This window comes from Mercenaria mercenaria, chromosome 2 (genome assembly GCF_021730395.1).
Source record: "Mercenaria mercenaria strain notata chromosome 2, MADL_Memer_1, whole genome shotgun sequence".
Lineage (NCBI taxonomy): Eukaryota > Metazoa > Mollusca > Bivalvia > Venerida > Veneridae > Mercenaria > Mercenaria mercenaria.
In genome coordinates, this window is record NC_069362.1 from 62,732,338 (window position 1) to 62,752,692 (window position 20,355).

Consider the following 20,355-nt stretch of genomic DNA (forward strand, 5'->3'; position numbering starts at 1 on the left):
TTCGGCTCAGACACGCCAGTCGGAAATGCCCGACCCCGAGCGGGTGTGGGTATTTCCGAATAGTTAAGCAATAATGTTGAATGTTCGAAAATACCCACTTATATTGCCATTTAAAAACAACTTGTTTATAGAGTGATTCCAGCTGATTTAGCGTGTATAATTCCGAACTATATAAGTATACAGATATTGTCAGTATAGTGTATTGAAGATATAACCTATTGGACGTGTATTTCCGAACAGAGGGGGTAATTCCGAACAACAGGGGGGCTAATTCCGAACAGTTCCAACTTCTTAAAAACAGAATGTTTGTTTGTTTACAATGATAAACAAAGACATTCTTTACGGTATTACTTGCATTTTTAACAAAGAAACTTTATAAAACAAAACATATAACTGGAATTTACAGAGCATCTGTATCTAAACCTAAATTTGCAGAAGCACAGCACAACATCTGTGACAACTTTCTACATGATTAATGTCCGAAACATTTAATATGGTATTAACACCCTTATACATGATGGAGTGTGCAGTGTTAAAATGTCTTAGAATCTGTGTTTAAATTAACAGTATTTGCATTCAAACGGAAGTTCGTCTGTATAGCCCAATAATTCATCTGCCACACATTTAGGGTGAAATCTGCATCCACAATTGGTGCATGTAGGGTTTTTTCACATGCATAGCAGTAACGTGGACCTTGTCGTGCAGGGTTGTCTTGGCACCCAAAATTTGCTTGCAACTCTTGACAAGCTCATGCTGTTGCTACATGAGTCGCCGCCTCCTCTACCAGAGTCGGATCATATTGCACATGTTTAAAACAAGCCAATATGAATGAAAGGAAGTTGAACTCATTTTACAAAGTAGTAGATTTATTTATTTGTTACTGTAACATTTTTTTATATATATATTTATTTATCAACTTATTTATTTATTTATAATCTAGCTCTAGTTATTTGCTTCAAATATAGTATAAGTCTTTATATATACTTATTTTGGATAAACTGTTCCTCATACATTGATTGTTTGGAATTAGCCTCACATTAATTAACAAGTGTGTCTAATTCCGAACGGCTTCTTTGATCTTTCGACGTTTTCCATAATGAGAAATGCAGTTAACTCCCTTCCCACGGGACACTTGTGATGTAAGAATTCCATCAAAACATTGTCAGCGGTAAAAACCAATTCTTTTATATCCTTACATACTACTTACATCAAAATACGAAAACAGGTAAGAACGACATGCATGCAAGCTGTCGTATAAATTCTAGTCTGTTATTTTGAAAAGGTGCGCGACAAAACTTTGCATTCATTGCAATATGATATGGAATTCGTTGTTATCATGTATGTGACGCCGTGGATTAGATTGGTGCCTTTCAAGAATACGAAAATGTCATTGGAAAAATGTGTTCGGAATTACCCCCCTGTCCGGGATTACCCACACCCGCTCCACCATGAAATAGAACTACCCAATTGTAACTAATTCAGTGAAGCACAGATTTTTAAAAAGTAATTTGGAAATAGTTAAATTCCTAACTTAGGCTGCGGTAAGAGCTAGAGTAAAATCCCTTCCACCCATTGGTAAGGCGGATCACGATATTGTCTTTCTTGAATACGACATTAAGTCCAAAAGATCTTTGCAATCTCCTAGGAAAATCCATTTATATAAACGTGCAGATATGCCTGGTTTAAAGGATTATCTGGGTAAATTCAGAGACCAAGTACTGCCTCGCCCATCCTTGAACGCAGCAGAGGAGTTATGGAATGAGATAAGTTTGTACCATCAAAAATGACCAGGACCCGGGTAGGATACCCATTGGTTGACAATAATATAAAAAGTCTGATCAGGACACGTAATCGTCTCTTTAAGAAAGCTCGTAAGAGCAAGAACCCCCACATATATGACAAATTTAAGGAAATGAGATCCTATGTACAAAATGTAACAAAGGATGCCCATTATAGATATGTTAATAACATTTTTGAGGAACGGGTACCCTCCCTAGAAGGTGATAAATGTAACAATAAAAAATTTTGGTCATACGTTAATAACCTAAAAAGTGGCTCCAAAGGTATTACATGTCTTAGAGACTATGGTATCCTTAAAATAGACAATAAAGAAAAGGCTGATATTTTGAATAAGCAATTTTATTCTACCTTCACTGTCGAAGAAAACTTATAAACGCCCGATATGGGGCTTAAGATAAGATAAGATAAGATAAGATAAAATTTATTTTGAGTCGGCAAGACATTTACAAATAACATAAGCTCTGAAGAGCTTTTTTAACCGACTATATAACAAGTGTATGTCAACAAAAGTAAATAAGCTACAAGTAAGAAGGATAATTTACAACATAAAATCTATGAGAAACATGCTAATCTTACCAAATTTGGTTTAAAAATGCTTAAAAAGATGGAATTAGTTACAAGTTGACCAAAAATATGGGGCAAAGGTGCCATATTTAAGAAATATCTTAAAAAATCAGAATATCACTCAAATCAGATTTGAAAGTGACCTGATTAGCATCTTTTTCATAGGGTAAATCAATAATCATTAAAATGAACATGATTAAATAACATAGGAATATAGATTGTATTATGGTTAAAAAATTTACTTCGTTTAATTAAGAATTTGCATACAGACATGACATATAAGCTCTATCATTAGATTTTCCAATAGACTGACAGGGTTGCAAGCAACAAGGTACTTCGCAGTTAATAGGTAGAGTTTTAGAGCTTAGCATGTACCCATCAATGTCAGACATACATGTTGAGAGTAATGGGGTCTTTAAATTATTAAACAAACTCAAACCACACAAAGCGTCAGGTCCAGATAGTATTAATGTCCGTATACTTAAGGGGTGTTCTGGTGAACTTGCAGACATATTGTCTATCATTTTTAACCTTTCCCTGCGCTCAAGACAGACCCCTAATGACTGGCGTAATGCCTCAGTAGCTCCTATTTTCAAAAAGGGTGACAAGTATAACCCGATCAATTATAGACCAGTTTCCCTTACATGTATTTCATGTAAAGTCCTTGAACACATAATTGTTAGTAACTTAATGAAACACGTTTCATTATCTAACATTTTGTCAATTTTTCAACACGGTTTCCGAGAGAAAAGATCGTATGAAACGCAACTAGTACAATTTATACATGACTTGGCCCACAACCTGGATAATGGTAAAACCAAGAAACATGTCCAAACCGATATATTAATCATGGATTTTGCCAAGGCCTTTGATAAGGTGCCTCATAATAGACTCCTGCACAAGTTAAATTTTTATGGTATACGGGGTACCACCCTTAAATGGATTGAATCTTGATTAAATAACAGGTCTCAGGTGGTAGCCCTAGATGGTGCAGAGTCTGACCCAGTTTCAGTAGTATCTGGTGTTCCCCAAGGCTCAGTTCTTGGACCAGTATTATTCCTCTTGTTTATTAATGACCTACCTGAGGGTATCATATCAATAGTGCGTCTTTTTGCTGATGACTGCGTGTTGTATCGCGATATCCATTCCTACTCAGATTGTCTGACCCTACAAGATGATCTGAATAAACTGCAACAGCGGGAGCAAACTTGGTTAATGAAATTCAATGTGGCCAAATGCGAAGTTATGAGAATTTCTAGACATAAACAGGCAAACCTTATTAAACATAATTATTTGCTCCATGGCCAAGTCCTAGAGGCAGTTGACTCTGCTAAGTATCTTGGTGTAACTATCACCAAGACTCTGAATTGGTCCAAACACATAGACAATGTGGCTAGTAAGGCCACTAGAACACTGGGTTTCATACGTCGTAACCTCTCTTTTGCCCCACAGGGGACAAGAGTTTTGGCATACAAAACCCTGGTTAGACCCCAGATTGAGTATGCATCCCCAGTATGGAATCCCTACACCCAACAGAATGTACAGAGGATTGAAAAGGTGCAACGCACTGCGGCAAGATGGGCATGTAGGAGGTGGCGTAGGACCAGTCATGTGGGTGACATGCTGACAGAATTAGACTTGGATAGTCTAGAGCATAGAAGAGACGTCACAAGTTTAACCTTTTTCTACAAAATTCATAACAATCTAGTCTGTATCGATAAGGATAGATACTTGACCCCTATTACAATTAGGTCACTTAGAACCAAACACAGTCATCCTTTCCAGTACTATAGATTCTCCCCACATACAGATTGCTTTAATTAAGTATTCCTTTTTTCCTAGGTTAATACCAGTCTGGAATGGCCTGTCTGAGTCAACTGTCTCCATTAGTACAGTGGACTCCTTCAAGAAGGCCATTATGACAATGTAAGGTAATATAGCCCTGTACATAGTTTTAACAGGTTGTGTCGGCTACCCTTTTTAAAAACATATAATTTGGCTGTCAGAGCGATTTTGGCATCAAAATGACTTATTCGTTTTCATTAACTGTATTATATATGGGTAGTTGTTGTTTTTATCAACTCTTCTGACTGTACAAATTGCCACCCGCATGATCAATAATGATCAAAGTCATTATAGGAAGGAAGAAAGAAAGAAAGAAAGGTAAATAGAACAATGGTAAAAGCGGTCCATAAAAAACCTAAAACGTCGAAAAATATTGGTTACAAAGTTCTACATACTAAACATTTGCCTTTAAAAGTGGATTTCTCCTGTTGAAACATCTAGTACAGCTAAGTAATCATTTTCTCATGAATTTTTGTAGCCAATGTTGGTCAATTTGAAAGAACGCAGTTCAACTGTCAAAACAAAGAATAGCGCTAATGTGGTGACTAATCATTCGTTCAGAAGAGAACAGTTTTAAACTACATTTCTTAAAGGAGCCTTTCTTAAACAAAACTTAAAACAAGACAGAGTAACTCTTGTCTAAAATATATTAAGACTTGATGTTTTTAATTGGTTTCATGTATTAGATAAAAGCATTTTGTTATAGTCCGACTTGTACCATCCTTAATCCTTGTATGCTTTCAAAGACGCATTGCAATATTTTATATCTAAAGTGATTTTTTTCCAGCTAAGAAATAAACGACGTATGATAGACATGTGTTTTTAATAACAATACGGTCAACTGCGAGATCATGTGCAAACTTTTTGGCATAAGCAATGTGTAACAATTTTATACTGATTAGATGATTGGCTGTAACAAACTGTCAAACTATCTTTATGGCTGTTTATGACGGTTTATCTAGTTTACTGAATATATTTCCAGGAGGACTCTTTCAGCACTATTTCTTTATTCGAACACAATTCAGTTAAATACTTAGTTTTTTGTGCATGCATCAATATACTTTAATGGAACCAAGCTGACAAAATAAAATTAACTTGCAGGTCTGTTTAGGATGATAATAGGTTTCAGTAGCACAATATAACAGCTTATCCAACTGATTTCTAAAACATGGACAAGCGACAGCCTCATTCCCAGATCGCAGCCCCCAGAAACAAAAAACAAAAGCAGCGTCTGTCTGTTTGTCTGTTTCTTTTGTTAGGTAGCAAGGTACACTTAGATGCGAAAATTTTGGTCACGGACGGTCTTACATGTAGCGAGTCGCAATATTGCACTTCCCCTATGAGCAAAATTTGGGTGGCTATTTTATAAATTGCGTGCATGTTTTGTGCTTTTAATTAATGGCAAGATCAGGATTCTCATACAAGAATAAAGAAAGTTATCAAAGCGAAAGGTTTACATCATCCATGAAAAATAGCGTGCCAAAATCATCAATTTTGCACCTTTTGAACAGTCTACAAGGATCCCGCTGCAAGAACACTGTCCAATTTTATTGCATTTCTTAATTTAATAGTCCTTACTGAACGTCAGGACATAAACGGAATGGGGGCCCATCCAGCTCGTTTTTTCGGAAAATAACGAAAATGTTCCTGAGTATCAATCAACAAGCACAGAACCCTTCCGTGAATTGAATTTTTCCGCGAAATGGTGTCTCATTGATCATACAAAGCTACCAGCAGTTAGTTTTCCAACTGACATCAGAATTTTACATGTATCGGCTGTATAAATTTTCTAAAGAATTAATAATCATTATCTCTCACCTTAATTTACAGACATCCAAAATCACGATGTTCTCTTTATAACAAATATTGACAGGGGCCAAAATTCGAAAGTGTACCCTGCTACCTTAAGATTTTTCAGTTAATGAACAAAAGAGGGTTTTACTTGTTCTGAACTTTTATATGTCTTTCGCCAATTCAACCAAATAAAAATGTTTTCAATAGCATGAAAAGAAGTCTGTATGAGAGACTCTTAACTTGCCCACCCCTAATGCACAAATTTAGCCAAAAGTTACAAATCGTCGCTACGAGACAAAGAACGTACAATACATTCGTTTTTAAACCATTTTCTGACATGATTTAACGTATTTTGTCATTAGGAATGATATAGGGCAATTCTGCACCATTTTGCGAAAATAAAATGTCTCCACCCCTTATTTTCTTATTTCATGGGGTCCCCACCGTCCGACCATCCCCCTGATTGACGAACTGCATAGCTGGTGGGCCAAGTATGCGCTGTGTGGGTTAATAACAATAAAAATGATGTTTTTACTGTACCAGAACCTTGTTACTGGAGCTAGAATCCAAAAAAATCGTATGCGTGTATATTGACTTTTATGCTTTTATGTGTCCTCACCGTAACATTTTTGAGCTGCTGTGCCGTCAGGTAGCGTTTTAAGTGCCCAGAAAGTTTAGAATATCGAAGAAGTGGTTCTAAACTATTTGAAACCGCACAAATTTAAGAGTTCTTTCAAAATTTAATTTTGGCAGATTTTCCTTAAGGTAGCAAGGTACACTTAGATGCGAAAATTTTGGTCACGGACGGTCTTACATGTAGCGAGTCGCAATATTGCACTTCCCCTATGAGCAAATTTGGGTGGCTATTTTATAAATTGCGTGCATGTTTTGTGCTTTTAATTAATGGCAAGATCAGGATTCTCATACAAGAATAAAGAAAGTTATCAAAGCGAAAGGTTTACATCCTCCATGAAAAACAGCGTGCCAAAATCATCAATTTTGCACCTTTTGAACAGTCTACAATGATCCCGCTGCAAGAACACTGTCCAATTTTATTGCATTTCTTAATTTAATAGTCCTTACTGAACGTCAGGACATAAACGGAATGGGGGCCCATCCAGCTCGTTTTTTCGGAAAATAACGAAAATGTTCCTGAGTATCAATCAACAAGCACAGAACCCTTCCGTGAATTGAATTTTTCCGCGAAATGGTGTCTCATTGATCATACAAAGCTACCAGCAGTTAGTTTTCCAACTGACATCAGAATTTTACATGTATCGGCTGTATAAATTTTCTAAAGAATTAATAATCATTATCTCTCACCTTAATTTACAGACATCCAAAATCACGATGTTCTCTTTATAACAAATATTGACAGGGGCCAAAATTCGAAAGTGTACCCTGCTACCTTAAGATTTTTCAGTTAATGAACAAAAGAGGGTTTTACTTGTTCTGAACTTTTATATGTCTTTCGCCAATTCAACCAAATAAAAATGTTTTCAATAGCATGAAAAGAAGTCTGTATGAGAGACTCTTAACTTGCCCACCCCTAATGCACAAATTTAGCCAAAAGTTACAAATCGTCGCTACGAGACAAAGAACGTACAATACATTCGTTTTACCATTTTCTGACATGATTTAACGTATTTTGTCATTAGGAATGATATAAGGGCAATTCTGCACCATTTTGCGAAAATAAAATGTCTCCACCCCTTATTTTCTTATTTCATGGGGTCCCCACCGTCCGACCATCCCCCTGATTGACGAACTGCATAGCTGGTGGGCCAAGTATGCGCTGTGTGGGTTAATAACAATAAAAATGATGTTTTTACTGTACCAGAACCTTGTTACTGGAGCTAGAATCCAAAAAAATCGTATGCGTGTATATTGACTTTTATGCTTTTATGTGTCCTCACCGTAACATTTTTGAGCTGCTGTGCCGTCAGGTAGCGTTTTAAGTGCCCAGAAAGTTTAGAATATCGAAGAAGTGGTTCTAAACTATTTGAAACCGCACAAATTTAAGAGTTCTTTCAAAATTTAATTTTGGCAGATTTTCCTTAAGGTAGCAAGGTACACTTAGATGCGAAAATTTTGGTCACGGACGGTCTTACATGTAGCGAGTCGCAATATTGCACTTCCCCTATGAGCAAATTTGGGTGGCTATTTTATAAATTGCGTGCATGTTTTGTGCTTTTAATTAATGGCAAGATCAGGATTCTCATACAAGAATAAAGAAAGTTATCAAAGCGAAAGGTTTACATCATCCATGAAAAATAGCGTGCCAAAATCATCAATTTTGCACCTTTAGAACAGTCTACAAGGATCCCGCTGCAAGAACACTGTCCAATTTTATTGCATTTCTTAATTTAATAGTCCTTACTGAACGTCAGGACATAAACGGAATGGGGGCCCATCCAGCTCGTTTTTTTCGGAAAATAACGAAAATGTTCCTGAGTATCAATCAACAAGCACAGAACCCTTCCGTGAATTGAATTTTTCCGCGAAATGGTGTCTCATTGATCATACAAAGCTACCAGCAGTTAGTTTTCCAACTGACATCAGAATTTTACATGTATCGGCTGTATAAATTTTCTAAAGAATTAATAATCATTATCTCTCACCTTAATTTACAGACATCCAAAATCACGATGTTCTCTTTATAACAAATATTGACGGGGGCCAAAATTCGAAAGTGTACCCTGCTACCTTAGGTTTAGAGACACATCGACACAATTTAAGAAATTATATAAGAATAAAATCTAAAAGAAGATCCTTTGGAAACAAAGAATGCAACCAAGTAAAATAACAGTAGACTCCGTTTTACTGAGTCTGTTTACGAGACTTAATGGAAAGTGCAACACCTCTAACACTCCGCTTGGCACTGGTTTAAGTGGTATTCTGTTACATATATATTGAATGGACTCCATGGTTCCAAAGGGCCAGATAATATAACAACATTGAATCAAAGTATGGGGTGGCTTTTGTTGTTGCGCCAATTAATAAAATCTGTCAGAAGATCATTTTGAAGCGTAATAGGGTTGAGTATAATAGCGCACTTATACCTCCTTGCTATTGAGCTAGCTTTTATAGCGAGGTGGTAGAGTGTCAGCCTTAGGTGTGAGAGGTCCCGGGTTCGATTCCCGATCAGGACTGAAGTATTTTTAATCTATTACATTTGCACTTATACTTCCTTGTTATTGAGCTAGCTTTTATAGCGACGTGATTGAGTGTCCGCTTTAGGTGTGAGAGGTCCTGGGTTCGATTCTCGATCAGGGCTGAAGTAATTTCAGTCTGTTGCAGACGTATAGAATGCAACCAAGCAAAAGAATAGCAGCCTCGGTTTGACCGAGTCTTTTCATGAGGTGTAATGGAACGCATCTCATGTCCCTAACACCGGCTTAAGGTATTAGATCACTAATAGTAATGTTTACAAAATGGCCTTTGCTTGGTATATTCTGAAAGGTAACCGTGTTTTGCATTATTTTGCAATTTTTAAACAACTTTTACCGTGCCGTTATCTATAAATTTTGTATAACTTATGGTATCTCCTCAAGCTCAAGTAGAGACAAATTTCAAAGTGATAGCCACTATCCAAAACGTTTGCAGAGAACTCATTTTACCATTAATTTTAATAAAAGAAACATCAAACTATTGGTAAACAATTATAAAACACAAAATAAAAATGTCAATATCATTTTTTTCTATGGTGCCTCAAGTAAACGGATTTAATGAGACAGAATTCATACTTCAACATTGAAAAAATGAGGTCGAATGCTGTGTTTCTGTTTTTAATTTTGCTTACTCCATTTAAAAATAACCTTAGGGCAGACGTAAAACCTACCTAAATTTCTTCCACGATATATAATCTAAGAGTGAAAGCAAAATAAGAGAACTTTCACCGCGTGTAACTCAATATTTTTAAAGATGTGCAACTCTACCCGTTCTGTTTAAGTAGTAAATTCACGTTGGACACCAAGAAATCGCTTATAAGATTCATCTTTTTCCATTTTTGTACAAGAAATCAATTGTAAGTCTTGAAAGAAGTAAAAACTTACTAGAAAAAAGGAAAATAAGGGGAAACAAGAAATATCTTTAAAAATGATGGTCGGCGAATTGTAATAAGGAAAGAAGTCTATGAATTTTTCATCTAACATTCATCTTTCATCTAACATTTTTCAAATTGCAAAACTAAACACCGCACTTTAACAATTTAAATGGTTCTATTTTAATTTTTCGCAAAGGTTTCGTAGGGTTGCAATTTTGTTTCGTTTATCCTTAGACGAATAATTACAGCAGTAGTTTGATGAAGATTCATGAAGCGAGGTCATTAAACGTGTTTATATTTTTAGCTAAATTGGTCCCTATCCCCACTTGTTACAAAATAGCAGGAGACCTTACGATATTGTTACACATCGAGTTTGATAAAAATCCATTACATTTTAGTGGTTTATGCGAAGAAAGGCATATCTACTTTTAGCTATAGTGGTCCCTAATAGGGCCCAAGTTCCTATATGAATAAATTTGGAAGAGGACCTTATAATGATGCTCCAGACCAAGTATGACAAAGATCCACTAAGCTGTTCATGAGACGCTGTATAAAGGCATTTCTAGTTTTAGCTCTAGCAGCCCCTAAAAGGGGTCAAATGTCCCAGCTGAACAAAGTTGGCTGCGGGCCTAATAAAGATGCTACAAATCAAGTTTGATTAGAATACATGAGAAAAAAAATCAATTAAAGGATTTTTTTTTATTTATTATTTTTATTTATTTCTAAAATAGGCCAACTGATCCCGCTTTAACAAATGCATATTCGCTATTCATGAATCTTTGGACAATGACGTCACACCTATAAAAAAGTGAAGGTCAAGCAAAACATACAATTGTAATTATTTCAATATTTTTGTTTCCTAAGGAAAGTTTGACCGTAGTTCATATCACATAGATAAACTGTATGCAGCGTACCTTCATTTCAGTGTAATGAGATTCAGTCATTATATAGCATATATATAATAAACAGATTTCAACTGAGTTCAATATTTGCATACCATACTAAAGAAAAATATTCATATATAATAAATCAGTTAAATAATTTATAACAAATATAAAAAGCAAACAAGTACTCCTTTTAATATGCAATCTGAATAAGTCACAAAAGCAAGAAACCTTTTCATATACAGACGACAACTGTAACAAGGAAAATCTTTTAAAAAGCCCTTCTCTACATAAAAGACTCTTATCACACCCTTATTCATGTGATACGCAGACCGTATTCAGCTCTTTCTTTAATTTGACATATGTTGGTATTTGAACAGGTTTTTATCATATTTATTAAACTTACTTATCATTTTGAGATATATCAATATTCTTGCTAAATATACTGAGCCAAAGTTAGCTTTAAAACTGTGAACAGCGTCGTTTAGGATAAACGCTTTGTCTACATTTCACTCAGCGTAGCACAATCAACAGAGTGAAAGAAATTGACACTCTCGTCCAATCAGGCAGAGTGTTACATAAATCTTCCATTTTGATAAATTATCTATAATGCGTTATCAAGTAGTTTGATTTGCAAACTGAAGTCACGTGGCATAGGAAGCGAAAACGAATTTAGACGGCGTTCGCCGAAAAAATTTGGTCCCAGTAGGGCTTGAACCTACGCCCCCATAAGAATTGCAGTAAAAGTAGGTGTATGGTAGGAATTGAATACTCTTCAAAAAGGAGGTTCTGTATTAGTGATCTAATACCTTAAGCGGAATTCTATTGAATAGATTACACGGCCTCCATGATCCCAAAGGAACAGAAAATATAACAGCACTGAAACCAAGTACGGAGAGTCATCAGCAAAATCGATTTTTTTTTGCAAAAAAATGATATACTGCAAAAGCAAAAAATTTCGCGAGGGTTTAATTTTCGCTATATTTGCGAACATTAATCCTCGCGTAAATATTAACCATTTGTGTAATGCAAATCAAGACACTATACAACACTTCAGAGTTAAATGCCATAGATATTTTGGAAATTCAATCTTTTAGAAACCCGCATGCCAGCTGCTTGCAATAAGTTACAGTCAGTGGCCGAAGTGTCGAGGAAATTGATGTGATATGATAGACCATGAAAAATGAACCACTAACGACTTCTGTTGCTTTTATTTTACAAAACAAGGTAAACATAACTGACGAAATAAGCACACAGACTCCGATAGTTTGATTTAGTAACAAAAGTATGGCAAAATGACAGAAAATCTATCGATACAATTTTAAAACACAAATGTATAAGAATTTACCAAGCGAGCAGTTCGAAATTTCCATAACAATATTTAGACAATTGATACATTATAAATATTGATGCCATATAATCATTGATGCTTTTCTTATAATTTCAGAAATGAGATGTGTTTAAGGCGACCAAAAATAATAACAATATGAGAGTAATTATATAATGAATTGCATAAAATGGCAAACCAACATACACAGATGAATCATACATATTTATGAAAAATCACAAAAATACGCTAAAAATTGTATGATTTACAAACTAGCGAAAAGCTATGAGGGAAGAAAATGACCGTTGAAAATAGCGATCGTTGTCTGCTCTATCGAAAAAGAGATATTTATATGATATTTAACTATTTTCCAGTAAAAAAAGGGTCAAAATTTACACTTCTTTATTCTGATTCGTTTTCTAAAAACACAACTTTTATGCGTATTTTTATAACTTAAGGGGACGCATATTGCTACATTCACAGTTCATACAGCAATGAGGAAGGGGTGCATATTCAACAAATCGATGGTGGGAAAATAAAAAACATATTCCTAAACTGATATAATACTGATGGACACCTGTAATATTCAGTATTTTGTGGATAAGGATGTGGTACTATGAATGTAATAGGAAAACAGAGGTGTTTGTGAAAGTACATTCAACACAAAATATTAAGCTTTTGTATAAGGAAAAAACAGGTTTTTTACAATAACAGTGTTCCAAATAATGTTGAAGGGATGAGATTTTCTTTCTAACACAACCAGGTTTGCTTAAACATGTAAAAATTTAACGCATGTCAGTTCATTCTCGGGATGGACGCCATATTTCTCATGATAAAAAATGCAAACAAAAAAATCAGTGTGGGATTAGCATTGCAAGGGCATAACATGACATTCTACACAATGATACCTGAGAACAGATATCTAAGATGCTACACAGGTCAGGCGGGTTAAATGCATAATGTCGATCACTTGAAATTCATCTTGAAAAGGTGGTTAATTTTAGTTTGTTTACATGGTTTTTAATTTTCCCACGACTTCTCGGCGATTCACTGCAAATGTATTACTGCGCCGGACGAAAGGTAACTCTAATAAACAACGGGAGACAACTTAGGTGTCAGCACGTGTACGATTTTTAAAAAAAAAACATGTCGATGATTATAATTTCTTATCAAATAATGAATCCTATTCAGATATTTGTCTTTAATTTGAAAATTATTAATTTCTGTGGACATTTTGTCAAAAAATATTACCTACAGTGGACTACTTTGCGCATCAAACTGGTTTCCGCTTCAGTTGTGAGGCACTTCCGTTATACTTTTGACAACAATAACAAAACACAAAATGAATCAATAAAGTCACTTATAAACCGACTGCTACTTAAATCAGTGTACGTAAAGTTGTTGTTACAACATTATACATGTTCGTTACGTTATGAGATAAAGTTTATCTTGAACTGCATAATCCATTAACTACGTTTACATGATATGCATTTACAACTTATTTGACCCCATTTTTTTACGTGAATGACAGCATTCTCGTGCAACTCGTGCAAACAGTGTTATGAAAAGTATGGTGGAGAATTCAAGGACAAATTATAAATGACATTAAAATGGGGATAACTGTATATTCGTCCAGTTTTGATCATTGACATTCCTGCTGTGTATTAGTAACTTTTGTGAACAAGATTAGAATGTTGCTTTTGCACATATACACATTGATTGGACCTCTCAACCAAATTTCATACCTTATTTTAGGGATTTTTAAGACAGTACATTTTCAAAAGTTTGTTGAATGTGTTTTGATATTTAAGTGCATTGCAGTTCATGAATACCAAGTTAAAAATTAATAATGGCAACATTTCTAGGCCTTATTGTAAGCCACTAGACTTCTGTAATGATAAATGTTTAATGTTTTAAGGGGAATATACTCTTTTAGTTTTGTAATGTGGCATTCCTTGACCACCGTATCTTTTCTTATGCACTACTTTGTAAACAAACTAAATAATGTGTTTTAGCTCACATATGTAAAATGAAAAGCAAGACAGTGAACTTATTTCACATTCTTTCTTTAAATTAGAATCTGTAGGACATTGATAAATGTTTGGACAAAGTGAAGCACTATTATTTTCGCACCAAAAAGTCTTAATTGTTGACTTTGAATGTACACAAGAAGTCTTATGTAATTCAACAATAACTTTCTTGTTTCAGTTTTTCTCATTTTTATTTTAGTGAGCAATCCTTTGTGTACTTATAACAGTTGAAACAGTATTCATTTCATTTACCAAAACCTTGTACTTTTTTGCAGGTAAATTTTATAATACCCCACCCACTTTTTTCTAATTTCAAAGTATGCCTCCCCTTAAAATTGGATGTGGCAGTAAAATGAATAAAATTATATATATTTCCATAATTCCAATTTTTTAGATATTGACTAAATGACGGGTCCTCTATTTTGTTCGGTGCATATAAAGAAGCAGTATACAAAGTCATACAAATAAAAAAAAAGGAATGCAAAGAAATCATATATTTGTAATATTTTGTTAAAGGGGAATATTCAACATTTGACAATATATATATTTAGAAAGAGTTTAATGAAAAATATATTCTAGGTTACATTCTACCAATTCAGTTCCTTATTTATTTCATATAAACAATAAAATATTCAGACCTCATTTTCAGAGCATTTCAATTATATGAAAACCATATACGGTCATTTAGTATGACATGTCTTCTTATCAAAAATAGAAAATTATTGACATGTTATGTTATATATTAGAAAAATAATCTTTTCTGATAAACTTCACTTTCTAAAAATGCTCCCATGAAAATAGCCGTTTAGCAATAACGCGTATGAAGACATTTTCTCAAAGAATAAAACTTATTCCTGGCAATTCACAATGAAAATAGATCTTTTCTCAATAATATAAGCAATAAAACTAAGACAAACATGTAACTGTCACATCCTCATATGACTCATTATACCAGATTTCATCTACAGCATGGAACTATTTTGGACTACTTCACTTGTAACACTGAGTAGTCGCTTCCTGTTTGGTGTAATCAGTCCTAAACTGGCGAATAAATATGAAAATCGGACAACAAACAAAAAAGACATGGCAATTTATATATCATCAATTAATGAAACGGCAGCCATTTTTGGCACATTGACGTCATCTTTCTTTCCTTATAAGGCATTACCAAATATGGTATTTATGGCAATTATAAATAATACAATTAAACATGGAGCTTAAATTTAAAGTATAAACTTTCACACACATACTAGGATTCATATTATATTATGGCTAACAAAATATGATTCTCTTAGTTGTCATTCACTGATTTTCCATATATGGCAATGTTATCCGATTTTGACACTTTTTTTTCGTCAGTGTTAATATTTCACCTAGTTCTTTCTTATAATAAATGTTGTCAAATGTTGCATATTCCGAATACGAGTACGACAGTCATATAGGTATAATTTGAATATTGAATTTAAATTATTTTTCATAATAAAATGTATGCATTTTTTTTCATTAAATCAATAGTTAGCAAACATTTATTTTTCACTGTATATTTTATATAGAGTACGCTTCGTCCTAGAAACTGGTATGCTTCTTTGGAAGCATAGAATGCAACCAACCAAAATAAAACGGACTCGGTTTGATTGAGTTTGTTCATGAGAGGTCATGGAAAGTGTAACACTCCTCACGCCCCATAGCACATGTTTAAGCGGAACTCTATTACTCAGGTATGGGTCCCATGATCCCAAAGTACCAGAAAATATAACAACACTGAATACAAGTACTGGGAGACTTACAACCGCCACACTGAACTTAAAGATTGCTGTGGTGATAGTTAATAAAGATTAACAACGTTCCAAATCATTACGGACAACTGCACAAACGAGAAGGGTACGTAGAGACGTTCCATATTTTTCTATCTATCTATCTTCCGATTATGTCAAACACCTCACGGGGACGTAGACATTTGGCGCGTCAAACCACAAAGAATATTAAAAGATTGAAGTGTTAAATGACAGTTAAAAGCAAAGAAAATAGCCTAGTTGGTTAGTCAAACCACAAAGAACATTAAAAGATTGAAGTGTAAAATGACAGTTAAAAGCAAGGAAAAGCAGCTTGGCTGGGTAAAAGCATAAAAGCAGCTTATAATCATGCAATTTAGGCTGAGACATGGTCAATGCAGCGCAAATGGCTGCATTGAACTGCTCGGGGGTTGGGAGGTGGGCAACAGCAGGAGGGAAATAATTCCATTTATAGACTGATCTGGGGAAGACGGAATACTTGAAGTAATCTGTGTTTCGTGTGAATATCTTGTAACTAACGGAATGGAGGTGACGTGTTTGACGGGTGAGGGGAACTAAGTAGCCTACTTTGGGGATGGCGACTAGTTCATGGGGGATTTTATAAATAAGGGAAAGTCTATTATCATACGTTGGAGATATTGACGCAATTGTAGCAAGTCTGTGACACTGGAGGTTTGACGGTAGTCAGCCTTAATCTAACGAGCTGCCCGTCTCTGGCCATCTTCTATCTAGTATATGAGTGTTTAGGTATAGGGTGACCATTATGGCGTACCATTTGAATCCAAAGCATACAGATACCACTAGTATTAATAAAATTGTACCCGCGGGTATAATTCTATATAGTGTGTACACATTCTACTCATTTTTATACCCGCAGGTACAATTTTTATACCTGCAGGTATAATTTTGTACCTACAGGTATAATTTTTATACCTGCAGGTATAATTTTTATACCCGCAGGTATAAAATTATATCTGCAGGTACAATTTTTATCTTGCAGGTATAAAAATTGTACCCGGTACTATATACATCCACGGAGTCCTACTCGAATCAGTCACCTCTTCCAAAATACTTTGACGTGGATATATCAAATAATCTGTCGTGGGATGCATCAAGGTCAAATCTGAACCCCTTAAGTTCATGGCTTACCGAACCTCTTAAGTTCATGGGTTACCAGGCACTTCCTAGACCTCAGCTGGTATATGGCTCTGAAGTATGGTCTATGGCGTACCGTTTGGGTCAAAATTTCCCAGATACCACGAGTAGTAAAAAAAATTATACCTGCATGTATAAATTGGAAATGTACCTGCGGGTATAATTTTTGTGCTTTGTGTTTGGAGATCTACAAATTATTTTTACAATATTCAGTAGGACTTCCTCGTGGCTGACCTTATCGAAAGCCTTACTGAAGTGAAATCTGAGTATGAGATCTACTTGTTTCTTATCATAGACTGAAGTAATCAGGTTAATTACAAACAATACTAGTTGAATGACACTGTGGCTGGTGAAATGTTTTCTTACTGAGGAGGAAACAATGTGTTCCTGTACTTTGCACAGAAAACATATTAGAGAAATAGGCCTATAGTTGGCGGGTTTTATTTTCACCTTTTTCGTAAACGGACAACTTTTGCTGACTTCCTCTGGGAAGGTAGCGATCCTTAATCTATGGATTTCTGGAATAAAACCTCAAGAATTGAGGCAAGTTCTTTAGATAAAGATTAAAGTATGATGGGTTTTAATTGATCAGGACCACTAGCCTCATGGGGGTTGAGAAGTTTCTCTATCCCATTTGAGCTAAATTGATATCTGGCAGGTAAGCGATGAAACTACCATTTTGATTAACAGACCTGTCTTGCAGTTTCATTTTACAGAGTGAAGCAAACAAAACAAAGACAAATATCAAACAGGGAATGCCACGTACCAAAATTGCAGCCTCCCCAAAACGAAACCTACAGCACGCAGACGTGCACACCACAAACACACACACATACACGTGCACACACACAAAGCCAACACACGAGGACAAAACGAACAAACAAAGGAACACACACACATACACGCGCACACACACAAAGCCTACACAAGAGGACAAAACGAACAAACAAAGGAACACAGTGGGGCACCGCCTTGGAACGGTCAGTGGCAAAAACACCACTGGGGAGCTTAAACCGGTTTACTACTGTTTGCAGATCAAATTGCCCCTTCAACATTTTTGAAATCGATAGAGTTGCACGTTTACGTCACAAAAACGGTGAAACTGAAGCTATTTTTGCAGTAATCCTGACAGGTTAACCCCGCCTCATCCACAATAAAATATTCATTCACCTTGTCGTGAAACTTTTTTTCTTTATCTTGACGTCACACAAAGCGCGCGCTCTGACTCTATCTTTGAAGTATCGTACTTGCATACATTGTAAAGTGCAATAATTAAGGTGATATTAGATATGTTGTTTTAAAAGTAGAATATAGAATATTTCAACTACGTTCAAATGAAAACAGCGTTTTTTGTTTGTTATGACAATTATTATCGACGAAATTTCCAACCACGCAAGGTATAGCCTACAAGGTTTTATAGAAAGCTAACACTGAACCTTCAAGCTGCGCAACACTTGTCTAATTGTCATATGCATAAAAACTGGTTTATTTGATATTCAAACGTTTGCAGTCTTCCGTAGCTTAACTATCGCAAATCTAACTCCATTATATATCTTCTTTTTTTATTTTATTTTTTGGTTGGGTTTACGTGAATACATGTGAATTTATCTACTATTTATTTGAAGTCGTTTAAACACTATTTCAGTTATTTACATACAGGCAATTGATAAGCCTTGTCTTCGGATGTCCGCGTTTATGGAAAGAACCAGTTATGGACTCACATAAGTCAAAATAATTCGACGTTTAGTTTGTTTTATATTTTTGACGGCCACTCTAAAAGGACCAAAATAATTGAGGATAAATCACAGTACACCGTCATGTAAAGTTGTTTTATCGCTTGCACATATGTAGACTATAACGTTAATCGTGTTAAGGGGAATTATGATATTTTTACATAAATTAATGAGATAATGAATCGCCCTTTTGATTAGACTAAATAATGAGACCTCGGGTAGACCGATTTTACATTTTGATATTTTACGTTGTCTACATAAAGGGGATATCGACCAATCAAAAAATATAACGATATTCAACTCTTGAGTACAATTACTTGGACTACCTTTAGATACATGTATGTTTTATTTGAATTTATCTCATATTCGCAACAAAATCAGCATTTAAACCCAAATCTAGTGATGACAATTTCTTTCAAGTGGAGAAAATAACTCGTAACTGTTCCCTAGGATCGCGTAAAATTAGTTAGACTAAGACTCACATATTTCGTAAGAAACTGCCGACTTTTTTCAACTAAAGAGGCATGGTCGGTTCCGGAAATCTAACTTATGTCCTTCAATCAATGATGAGCGAATCCAACAACTCGAGTCAGTCGCGTTTTATAATTATTGTGAAAACAACTAAACACGAGATACATTTATTTAAAAGAAAAGTCTGCAGCAAAAGGTACTGAAATTTAGGCAGAAAAGGCCTGTAATGTATAAGAGGGTGTCTTTTGTTCACATCCACGCTACCTAAATGTAGTGTACATTGTGGCAAAATTTTAAATGAAGATTAGATCTAGAACATCTGTTATATTCTTAAATAGCATTTCTCGGTCATGCAGCCAATGTAAACAAGTTCATTTTACTCGTATCGGAAAGGCGGAGTTACCTGTATAGACGAGATCCAAAAATAGCTTCAGCATCGTTGCTTTTGTGACGTAAAGGTAAAAGTCTATCGATTTAAGAAAAGGCGAAAGAGCAATTTGATCTGCAAACAGTAGTATGGTGCGCACCCAACCTCACTCTTACCCCCACCATGTTCCAAAGACACGGGACAATGTACACGGAACGCTACACGACACTCCGTAAGAGCACCCAGTACGAATGTCGCAAAGCCTACAACAATTATGTCCGGGATATTGTAACCGAAGACCGGAACCCAAAGAAGCTATACACCTTCATCAAGGGCAAGCGGTGCGACAGCAGCGGAGTATCATCTTTGAAGAGCGACGGCATTGCTCACAGTGATCCAAAGGTCAAAGCGTCTCTATTGAACAAACAGTTCAGTAGTGTCTTCACAAAGGAGGATACCAAAGAATTCCCAACCATGTCGGGCGACCCATTCCCAGCAATCCACCACTTCTGTGTTGACCAACAAGGGGTTCAGAAACTACTGCAAT